The sequence below is a fragment of the Hypanus sabinus genome, chromosome 6 (genome assembly GCF_030144855.1).
Source record: "Hypanus sabinus isolate sHypSab1 chromosome 6, sHypSab1.hap1, whole genome shotgun sequence".
NCBI classification, from domain to species: Eukaryota; Metazoa; Chordata; class Chondrichthyes; order Myliobatiformes; family Dasyatidae; genus Hypanus; species Hypanus sabinus.
In genome coordinates, this window is record NC_082711.1 from 133,157,212 (window position 1) to 133,168,613 (window position 11,402).

The window sequence follows — 11,402 nt, forward strand, 5'->3', positions numbered from 1 at the left end:
CACAGGAGGAGCTTACTTGATCTAGTGTTTCCACGACAACTGAAGTGTCATTGTCATTTCCCTGCTCCAAGTCGATAGACTTGGAGATTACAGCAACTTGCTTCCATCTTGCATTATTTTTCATGACTTTTGCCCCAAGCCAGTCAAATACTTCTGTTGCGTGCTGGCCAAATTGAAAACTCAAGTTCCTGTAATTATTTATCGAATGAGTCAATTCTTAATGTGTTCATAGGTGTTAGGTAAAGCACAAATGTGGTTCAGGATGCAGGGAAGAATACCTTTGATCTCTTTTGAGAGTTGCTGTGGTGTTAGTGATCTGCCTTGACCCCTTCTGTTCGTTCAGTATCCAAGTGCAATGTGGATTCTCTGTTCTGTGGGGAAATATAATGGAGCAATATGAATTCTTTTTCAAATGTATAAATCTGCAGCAAGGAATGAATAAGTGAAGTGGGTAATAGACAATTATAGACACACAGTTCAGTACAATTGCAAATATAAGAAACTAGTTGACAAATCGCTCAGTCTCTTTAGAACATGTTGTCCTAATTATAGTGTGTCTCTGAAGTGGTGCAAGGATTATTGACTATTACAGTCGTGGTTCAATAGTAGTCTTCTCACTTCTGTTGTCAGTTTGTGGGTTCAAAGCCTATCGCTAGCAACAGTGCTATAGTGAGGAGATAATGTCTAGCTATTGGAAGAGATGTTGGCCACAGGCCATTTGGGTGGGTGTAAAAGACAATTTGACAATCAGAGACCTCCCACAATCTGATGGATATTTATCCTTGAACTAAGCCACAATTACTTTGTCACTTAGCTCCCTGCTGTTTACGGGATCTTCTTGGATTCAATGGGTGATGATGTTTATCACACTTCCTAGAGCATAATTTGGTGTAAAATATTTTGTGATGTGCTGAGATTGTAAAAGGAGATTTTACGATACAGTTCTCCTTCCTCCGAGGAATCTTATTTCCTGTGAATCAGAAAGACCGCTGCCTCAGAGGACAGGTTAATAGGCGAAAGTCTATCAATGAATACAATTGCAATAGGTGGCTTGCTGGTATTTTGATCATCATGTCATTTCTGATCTATTTAGAAAGGATAAAGTGCAAAATGCCAAACCAAAATGATCTTGGCTTAAATTGTACCAGTATCTGTAAATGAAATTGCAAAGAAAGCATGAAATAGCTATTAACTACCAACCATATGCAAAGAGGATTCCCAAGAATGGGTAACCTTAAAGGGAGATCTTAGCAGAAACAGTGTCTGCCTCTAATTCTCTGAAGTAGTTGAGAAAATAAAACCGATCCTTTTGAGCTCAAAGGGTGATCAGAAAACCTCCTCTAATCTTTCCTGTAGTATTCTTGATCCTTGAATTACACGCTGCTCTCTGACTTTCAGTAATCAGATTGCTTCCAAAATGCACTTACCTGCGCAGAAGGAACATAATTAAATGATGGTAATTTCTTGTGTGCTCTGTTGATGCAATGACTAACTATTTCAGACTTTACAATTGGTGGAATAGGTTCTGGTGCAAGTTCCAGCACCTCAACACGAAGATGTGTAAGGCCATTATATACATTATTAAAACAATGAATTTTGCTCTCTGAAGTCTCTTTTCCCCACTTATATTAAACTTGAGCTGCAGGGGGATGGGAATCAGAGCACCAGAACAGAGAGTAGAGCGGTAGTGATGAAAGATGTTCTTAAAGCTGCATACAAGATCAGGAATCAAAAGGTTGAGCTTGGTGAGATTAATGTTCTGAGCTGTGTGAATTTCAATGCAAGGAGTATTGTAGGAAAGCTGGATAAGCACAGGGCATGGATCAGCAGGTGAAATTATGACATTGTAGACATTAGTGAGACTTGGTTGCAGGAGAGTCAGGACTGGCAGCGTAATGTTCTGGGTTTCCATTGTTTTATATGTGATAGGGTGGGAGGGTAGGGTGGCATTACCAGTAAGGGAAAATGAGATGGCAGTGCTCAATCATGACAGACTGGAGAGCTCGTTTAGTGAGGCTTTATGCTTCGAACTGAGGAATAAGAAACATAGAAAATAGGTGCAAGAGTAGGCAATTCGGCCCTTCGAGCCTGCACCGCCATTCAGTATGATCATGGCTGATCATCCAACTCAGAACTCTGTACCTGCTTTCTCTCCATACCCCCGATCCCTTTAGCCATAAGGGTCATATCTAACTTCCTGTTAAATATAGCCAATGAACCGGCCTCAACTGTTTCCTGTGGCAGAGAATTCACCACTCTCTGTGTGAAGAAGTTTTTCCTCATCTCGGTCCTAAAAGGCTTCCCTTTTATCCTTAAACTGTGACCCCTCGTTCTGGACTTCTCCAACATCGGAAACAATCTTCCTGCATCTAGCCTGTCCAATCCCTTTACAATTTTATACGTTTCATTAAGATCACCCCTCAATCTTCTAAATTCCAGTGACTATAAGCCTAGTCGATCCAGTCTTTCTTCATGTGAAAGTCCTGCCATCCCAGGAATCAATCTGGTGAACCTCCTTTGTACTCCCTCTATGGCAAGAATGTCTTCTCAGATTAGGGGACCAAAACTGCACACAATATTCTAGGTGCGGTCTCACCAAGGCCTTGTACAACTGCAGTAGAACCTCCCTGCTCCTGTGCTCAAATCCTTTTGCTATGAATGCCAACATACCATTTGCCTTTTTCACCGCCTGCTGTACCTGCATGCCCACCTTCAATGACTGGTGTACAATGACACCCAGGTCTCGTTGCATCTTACCTCTTCTGAATCGGCCACCGTTCAGATAATAATCTGTTTTCCTGTTCTTGCAACCGAAGTGGATAACCTCACATTTACCCACATATAACCAATGGAAAGGTATAGCCACATATTGACTGGGACACCCAAACTGTAAAGAGACTGAATAGAAAAGAGTTTGTCAAATGTGTTCAGGAAAGTTTCCTTAATCTGTACATAGAAGTCCCAATTAGAGAGAGAGTATGATATTAGATCTCCTATTAGGCAATGAGGCAGGGCAGATGACAGAAGTTTGTGTAGGGAAACACTTTGCATCCAGAGATCATAAAACCATTGGTTTCAAGGCAATTATGGAAATGTATTTATTTATTGAGATACAGCATGGAATAGGATTTCCCATCTCTTTGAGCTGTGCTGCCTAGCAATCAGTCAATTTAATCCTAGCCTAAGCATGGGACAATTTACAATGATTAATTAACCTACCAATTGAAACATCTTTGGACTGTGAGAGGAAACCAGAGCACCTGGAGGAAACCCACACGATCATGGGGAGAACGTACAAACTCCTTTCAGTCAGCGATGGGAATTGAATCCACGTTGCCTGTATTGTAAAGTGCTGCTACTGTGCTATCAAAAGGAGACATCTGGTCCTTGGACTAGGGTTTGGAATTGGAGAAAGTCTAATTCTGATGGTATCAGAAAGGATCTGGCATGTGTGGAATGGGATACGTTGTTTTCTGGCAAAGGTATATTTGGTAAGTGGGAAGCCTTCAAAAGTAAAATGTTGAGAGTACAGAGTTTGCATGTTTCTGTCAGAATAAAAGGCAGCGATAACAGGTAGAACGAATGAGGTACTTAAGGAGTTTAAGAAATACATGAGAACACTTAGGAAGGAAATCAGGAGGGCTAGACGAAACTACGAGGTTGCTTCAGTGGACAAGGTGAGGGAGAATCCCTAAGGGACTGCTGGGGTGGGGGGGGGGGGGAGAAAGACCTGGAAGAATTCCAAGGGATTGGAGAATAGTTGTTCTGTTGTTTAAGAAAGGCTCTAAGGATAACCCAGGAAATATTGGACTGATGTAGCTGACATCAGTAGTGGGGAAAGTTATTAGAATGTACTCTAAGTTTTTGGAAAGCAGGGACTGATTAGGATAGTCAACATGACTTTGTGAATGGTAGATCATGCCTAATCAGTCTTACAGAGTCTTTTGTGGAAGTTACCAGAAAAGTTGAAGGCAAGGCAGTGGATACTGTCTACATGGACTTTAGCAAGGTTCTGGACAAAGTCGTACATGGGAGGTTGGACAAGAAAGTTCAGTCACTTGCATTCAAGATGAGGTAGTAAATTGACCTAGACAATGGTTTTGTGGGAGAAGCCAGGGAATGGTAGTGGATGGTTGCCCCTCTGTCTGGAGGCCTGTGACTAGTGGTGTGCCATAGGGTTCAGTGCTGAACCCAGTGTTAATTGGTCATCTGTATCAATGACATGGATGATAATGTCATTAAATGAATCAGCAAATTTGTGGATATTACCAAGATTAAGGATGTAGTGGACAATAATGAAGACTAAGCTTGCAGCCAGATCTGGACCAACTGGTGAAATGGACTGATAAATGGTAGTTGGAATTTATTGCATGCAAGTGTGAGGTGTTACACTTCGGGAAGACCAATCAGGGTAGGTCTTACGCTGTGAGAGGAAGCACTCTGAGGAGTGTGGTAGAACAAAGAGATCTGGGAACACAGGTACATAAATTATTGTAAGTGGCATCACAGGTAGATAGGGTTGTAAAGAAAGCTTTCGTCACATTGGCCTCATAAATCAATGTATTGAGGATAGAACTTGGGATGTGATGTTGAAATTGAATGAGGCATTGGTGAGGCCTAACTTTGTGTGTAGTTTTGGTCACCTACCTATAAGAAAGTTGTAAATAAGATTGGAAGAGTGTAGAGAAAATTTTCAAGAATGTTACTGGAATTTGTGGACCAGAGTTATATAGAAAGGTTGTGTAGGTGTAGAAGATTGAGAGGAGATTTGATAGAGGAATACAAAATGATGAGGTGTATAGTTAGGGTAAATGCAAGCAGGCTTTTTCCACTGAGGTTGGGTGAGACTAGAACTAGAGGTCATGGGTTAAGTGTGAAAAGGCAACATGAGGGGAAACTACCTCACTCAGAGGGTGGTGAGAGTGTGGAATGAGTTGCAAGCAGAAGTGGTAGACGCAGGGTTGATTTCAACATTCCACATTTACATGGATGGGAGGGGTATGGAGGTCTGGGTGTAGGTTGATAGGAAAAGGTAGACTGATGGTTTAGCATGGACTAAGTGGGCTGAAGGTTTTGTGTCTGTGCTATGGTGTTCTGTGATTCTATGTTAACAGTTTACATGCAGTGGTGTTCCTAATCTTTATGAAGGTAAAATAGTAAACTCTTCCATTTGGTCATGGTTCTCTGCTTTGAAAGTTCGATCGTCTATATGACTAATCCTGCACTTAATATGAGGGGTGATTGATAAGTTTGTGGCCTAAAGTAGAAGGAGTCAATTTTAGAAAGCCTAGCACATTTATTTTTCAACCTAGTCCCCTCTTACACATACACACTTAGTCCAGTGATCGTGGAACATACGGATCCCTTCTTTGCAGAAGTCGTCCACAGCAGGGGTGATTGATAAGTTCGTGGCCGAAGGTAGAAGATGAGTTATTAACTTTAAACTTCCCGCATTATCACTCAAAGAGTTGAACTGAACGTGCGTGTAACAAGAGCGTCTTGGATCTCCAGGTGGCCACAGCAGGGGTGATTGATAAATTTGTGGCCGAAGGTAGAAGGAGATGAGCTGCTCACGATACTCCGTGAGGCCTCACTAGAGCCTTATAAAGCCTCAACACTACATCTTTGCTTTTATATTCTAGTCCACTTGAAATGAATGCTAACATTGCATTTGCCTTCCTCATCACCTCTCAATCTGCAAATTAACCCTTAGGGCATCCTGCTGGACGACTCCCAAATCCCTTTCGCCTTGGATTTTTGAATTTTCTGCCTGTTCAGAAAATAGTTCATGCTTTTATTCCTTCTATCAAAGTGCATGACCATACACAAACTCCTGACACTGTGTTCCATCTCCACTTATTTGCTTATTCTCCTAATCTGTCTAAGTCCTTCGGCAGCTTCCCAGCTGCCTTAACACTACCCGTCTCTCCACGTATGTTCATATTGTCCACGAACTTGCCCAGATAGCCATCAATTCCATATCCAAATCATTAACATATAAAATTTAAAAAAAAATCCCAACACAGACTTCTGCTGAACACCACTAGTCACTGGCAGTCAATCAGAAAAGACTCCCTTTATTCCCACTCTTTGCCTCCTGCCAATCAGCCAATGCTCTATTCAAGCTAGTATCTTTTCTGGAAAACCATAGGCTGTTAATTTGCTAAGCAGCGTCATGTGTGGCACCTTGTCAAAGGCCTTCTGAAAGTTCAAGTACACAATATCCATTGCATCTCCTTCATCTGTCCTGCTTGTTATTTCTTCAAAGGCATTCCAAAAGGTTTGTGAGGCAAGATTTTCCCTTAAGGAAACCAAGCTGACTATGGCCTATTTTATCATGCGCCTCCAAGTACTCCAAAACCACATTCTTAGTAATGAACTCCAACACCTTTGCAACCACTGAGGTCAGGCTGACTTATAAATTTCCTTTCTTCTCCCTCCCTCCCTTCGTGAAGAGTGCAGTGATATTTGGAATTTTCCAGTCCTCCAAAAATATGCCAAAATCTATTGATTCTTGAAAGATCATTACAAATGGCTCTACAACCTCTTCAGCGACCTCTTTCAGAACCCTGGGTGTAGTCCATTTGGTCTAGGTGACTTATCTACCTTCAGACCTTTCAGATTCCCAAGCACCTTCTCTCAGGTAATAGCAACTACACTCACTTCCACCAGCTGACACTCTCAAACCTCTGGCATACTTCTGGTGTCTTGCACAGTGAAGATTGATGCAAAATATTTATTCAGTTCATTCACCATTTCTTTGTCCCCCATTACTAACTCTCTAGTGTCATTTTCTAGCTGTCCAATGTCTACTCTCTCCTCTCTTACTCTTCATAAAACTGAAAAAAACCTTTTGGTATTCTCTCTGATATTATTGGCCTGCTTAACTTGGTATTTCATTTTTCACCCTTTATGGTTTTTTGGTTGCCTTCTAGTTGGTTTCTAAAAGTTTCCCAATCCTCTAACTTCCCATTAATCTTGTTCTATTTTTCGCCCTCTCTTTTGCTTTTACGTTGGCTTTGAATCCCTTTGTCAGCCACAGTTGCATTATCCTGCCTTTAGAATATTTATTGTGTTGGCGCATGGCCTAGTGGGCAAGGCATCAGACTAGTAACCTGAAGGTCACTGGTTCGAGCCTCAGCTGTCCTTGAGCAAGGCACAACACTTTGCTCTGCGACATCACTGGTGCCAAGCTGCATGGGTTCTAGTGCCCTTCCCTTGGACAACATCGGTGGTGTGGAGAGGGGAAGGCCTTCAGCTTGGGCAGCTGCCGGTCTCCCATACAACCCTGCCCAGGCCTGCGCCCTGGAAACTCCAGGCGCAGATCCATGGTCTCTCGAGACCGACGGATGCCACCAGAATATTTATTCTTTAGGATATATCTATCCCATGTCTTTTGAATTGCTCCCAAAAATGGCAGCTTTTGCTGCTCTGCCATCATCCCTTCTAGTATTCCTTTCCCATCAACTTCGGCCAGCTCCTTCCCCATGCCTCTGTAATTCCCTATACTCCATGGTAATATATGACTTTAGCTTCTCCCTCTCAAATTGCGTGGTGAATTCCATCATCTAAGGGTTCCTTTACTTTATTTATTATACAACACCTAATTAAGAATAGTTGATCTCCTTGTGCGCTCAATCATAGCCTGATCTAAAATGCCATTTTATAGGCATTCTACAAATTCTCTCTCGAGATCCAGCATCAACGTTATTTTCCTAACCTAGCTGCATATTAAAATCACTCATGAGTATCTCGCTGGGCAGTAAATTTCTGGGCATATATTTAATGCCCAATATTTGTCTCTGATTGTAAAAGCAGTGTATCAAGCCAACAATGATTCACTGATGATATGTCAGGCCTGATATGAAATTTAAAATAAATCACAGCCAGCAGCTGAAAACAGCTAATAATATAGCTGGTGAGGCAGTGAGAAAACTTGTTGCAATTTAAACACACCAGATGTGTGTCAGGACTGACTGTCTGATGTTATATTTTCAAACCGGTACACTACTAAACTGATGTATCATTCTCACGTGTATTGAGATACAGTGAAAAGTCCATTTCTCATGCCATCCAGACAGATCTTTTTTATCACATCAGTGCATTGAGGAAAGCAATAACAGGATGCACACGAAAGAGTTAGTTACAGAGAAAGTGCAGTATAGGCAAACTTTGAGGTGCAAGGCCATGGCAAGTTAGATTGTGAGGTCAGGGATCCATCTTATCGTACAAGGGCACTCTTCAAACGAGCTGTCCTCACCGTGAGGTTGGAAATTATGTTGGCAGATGTGAGTTTATTTTACGATGTTGGAAGAAGTGGAAAAGCATAGCCATACAACAGGTAGTGCCACTGTCATATAGCTCCAGTAACCTGTGCCCAGTCCTGACCTGTGTTGCTGTCTGCTTGGAGTTTACACCTTCACCCTGTCACAGCAATATCCAAAAGTTGAGCATGTTGTTAGGCTAAGTAGTTGTAAATTATCTGCTGATGGAAGTGAACCAGGACTGAGTCAACGGGAATGTGACAGAGAAAGATTAGAAAACACTTTCACTTATGTTCTTCTTCTCTGTCCACTCCCCTTGACCTCTATCATGCTAAACACTAAATATCCCAAACTGAATTATGCTGTATCACTTGGATTTATGGCAGATTTTCAGTTTAAGACAAACATTTATTTAAAAAAAAGTCCTCACAAAAATGCTTCTGGCCTACAAAACTTGGCAGTGAAGAGAAACAGGCCCCTTGTCTGAGGTCTCTGTACACAACGGAATGTGTTGCAACGCTATGTTGTTTGGATTCACAAGCTTTATTTACTAGCATAGCTGGATATTTAAGGTTTTCAAGAGATGGAAATTGTTTTCAAACTTTTATGTGCTATAGAAATGTGGGTTTCCCTTGCAGGGCAGCTGTGTTTCTAGAAGACTTGAATTTTTCAGTGGATACAGAAAATTGTCATCAGATGGCCTAGCAATTTGAGGAATGGGAACAGTAAAACTGCAACAATCCAATATTCCAGTGGTTTAGCATTTGGGTCTCCACGTGGCATGAACTGTGTTCACCTCCTCTCACCAGGCATCAGTTCCCACCTTCCCACTTGCCCCAGTCAAGGTGCCTTGGTTCCTGTTCTTATCTTCAACTCATGGAGGCTCCAGACCTGACGTTCTCTTTAAACTCTACCGATTCAAGATTTCTTGTTCTCCCCTTAAAATTACTGGATTTACCAGAAAAATTATTTTTCTATTTAGTAACATCTGAAAAAAATTCTAAGTATATTTGAATATCGAAGTACATATATGTCACCATTTACAACCCTGAGATTCTTTCCTGTGTGCATGCTCAGCAAATCCATAGAACAGTAACTATAAGAGGATCAATGAAAGGCTAGCCAGAAGGAAAACAAACTTGCTTTGGAGTACTTATAGAATAATATCCAATAGCTGAGAATATTTGCTAATCTGGTCGCACCAAGGTTCTGAGTGTGCTGGATTCATGGAGTGTTAGTAGAAGGAATTTAACTTGGAAGTAATATAATTTGGGAGACGCAGCACAACAAGGGAATAAATTTGTTTATTAGAACATGGAAAAAGAATGTAGAAATCTACAGCACATCACAGACCCTTCGGTCCACAATGCTGAGCCAACTATGTAACCTACTGTAGAAACTGCCTATAATTTCCCTACCGAATAGCCCTCTATTTTTCTTAGCTCCATGTACCTGTCTAAGAGTCTCTTAAAAGAGCCTATTTTATCTGGCTCCACCACAGCCACTGGCAGTGCATTCCACACACCCACCACTCTTTGTGTGAAAAACCTACCCTTGCCATCCCTTCTGTACTTACTTTCAAACACCTTAAAACTGTGCCCCCTCGGGTTAGCCATTTCAGCCCTGAGAAAAAGCTTTTGATCAATGCCTCTCATCATCTTATACACCTCTATCAGGTCACCGCTCATCCTCCGTCGCTCCAAGGAGAAAGGCCAAGTTCACGCAACCTATTCTCATAAGGCATGCACCACCAATCCATGCAACATCCTTGTAAATCTCCTCTGCACCCTTTCTATGGTTTCCACATCCTTCCTGTACTGAGGCGACCAGAACTGAGCATAGTACTCCAAGTGGGGTCTGACCAGGGTCCTAGATAGCTGTAATATTACTTCACAGCTAATTCTAAAGCAATACATACAAAATGCTAGAGGAACAGAACAGTCAGGCAACATGGGGGGAGGGGGGAATGAACAGGAAATATTTGTAGGGTTGAGACTCTTCATCGATTTCCAGCATCTACAGAATCTCTTGTGCTTTGGATTCTGTCCAATGGTGTGGATCTTGTAGTGTAAGCCCACAGCTTCTTTCAGCCAGCTGGACAAGTCAGAAAGTAGTTAAAAAGAGCAACTGGGACTCTTTCTCTTATTAGCTGCAGTGATGCCAATAAGTACTGGAAGATGATGTTAGAAGTGTATCGACCTCAGCTCGAGTACTGTGTACAGTTCTGGTCACCACATTACAGCAAAGGCGTGTTTGCAGTGGAGAACATTGCCAAGATTGGAAAATCCAGCTGTGAGAAGGATTGGAGAGGCTGGGGTTGTTTTCATTGGAACAGCCAAGGCTGAGGGAGACCTAATAAGGTGTGTAAAGAGGGTGGGTACTTGAAGAATTGCAACCAGCAGAGCCACAAGCACAGTGCTGGGAGCTCCTTCTTGAACAGCACAGAGGCAAGGGGCTGAACAGTTTCTTTCTGTATTGTGTATTCTATGAGTCCTAAACTTGGCGCTCGAGTGTTGTGTTAATAAGCAGCTTGGGAGGTTATTCTGACTTTGTTTAACGAGATGGTGGTTTAGCTCTACCTAACTTTAGATTTTACTATTTGGCGAATAATATTTGTAACTTAATTTATTGGAAATCAGATTTGGATTCACCATTGTGCCCACAGTGGGTAAATTTAGAATGCAATGAGGCACAGGGATATTCTCTATTCTCCGTTCTGGGTTCTTCTCTTTCTGCCGATTTAGTTAAATTCAATAAACAGATATCCAACCCTGTTGTCAAACATACATTACGAATTTGGTTTCAATTTCGTAAATTTTTTACTCTGAAAAACTTTGTTCTTGATAGCCCTATTTTACTTATTTTTTTTTAAACCTTCTTTGACAGAGCAAGCCTTTAGCATATGGAAAAGGAAAGGTATAAAATGTTTTTGTGATCTCTTCTTTGAAGGTAGTTTGATGTCTTTTGACCAACTTTCCAACAAATTTGAGTTACCTAAATCTAACTTTTTTAGATATTTACAAATTAGAAATTTTTTACATAAAGTTCTACCATCCTTCCCCAATTCAACTTCAATGGACTTTTTAGGTATGATTTTTACCTTAAATCCCTATCAGAAGGGATTAGTGGCTTTTATTT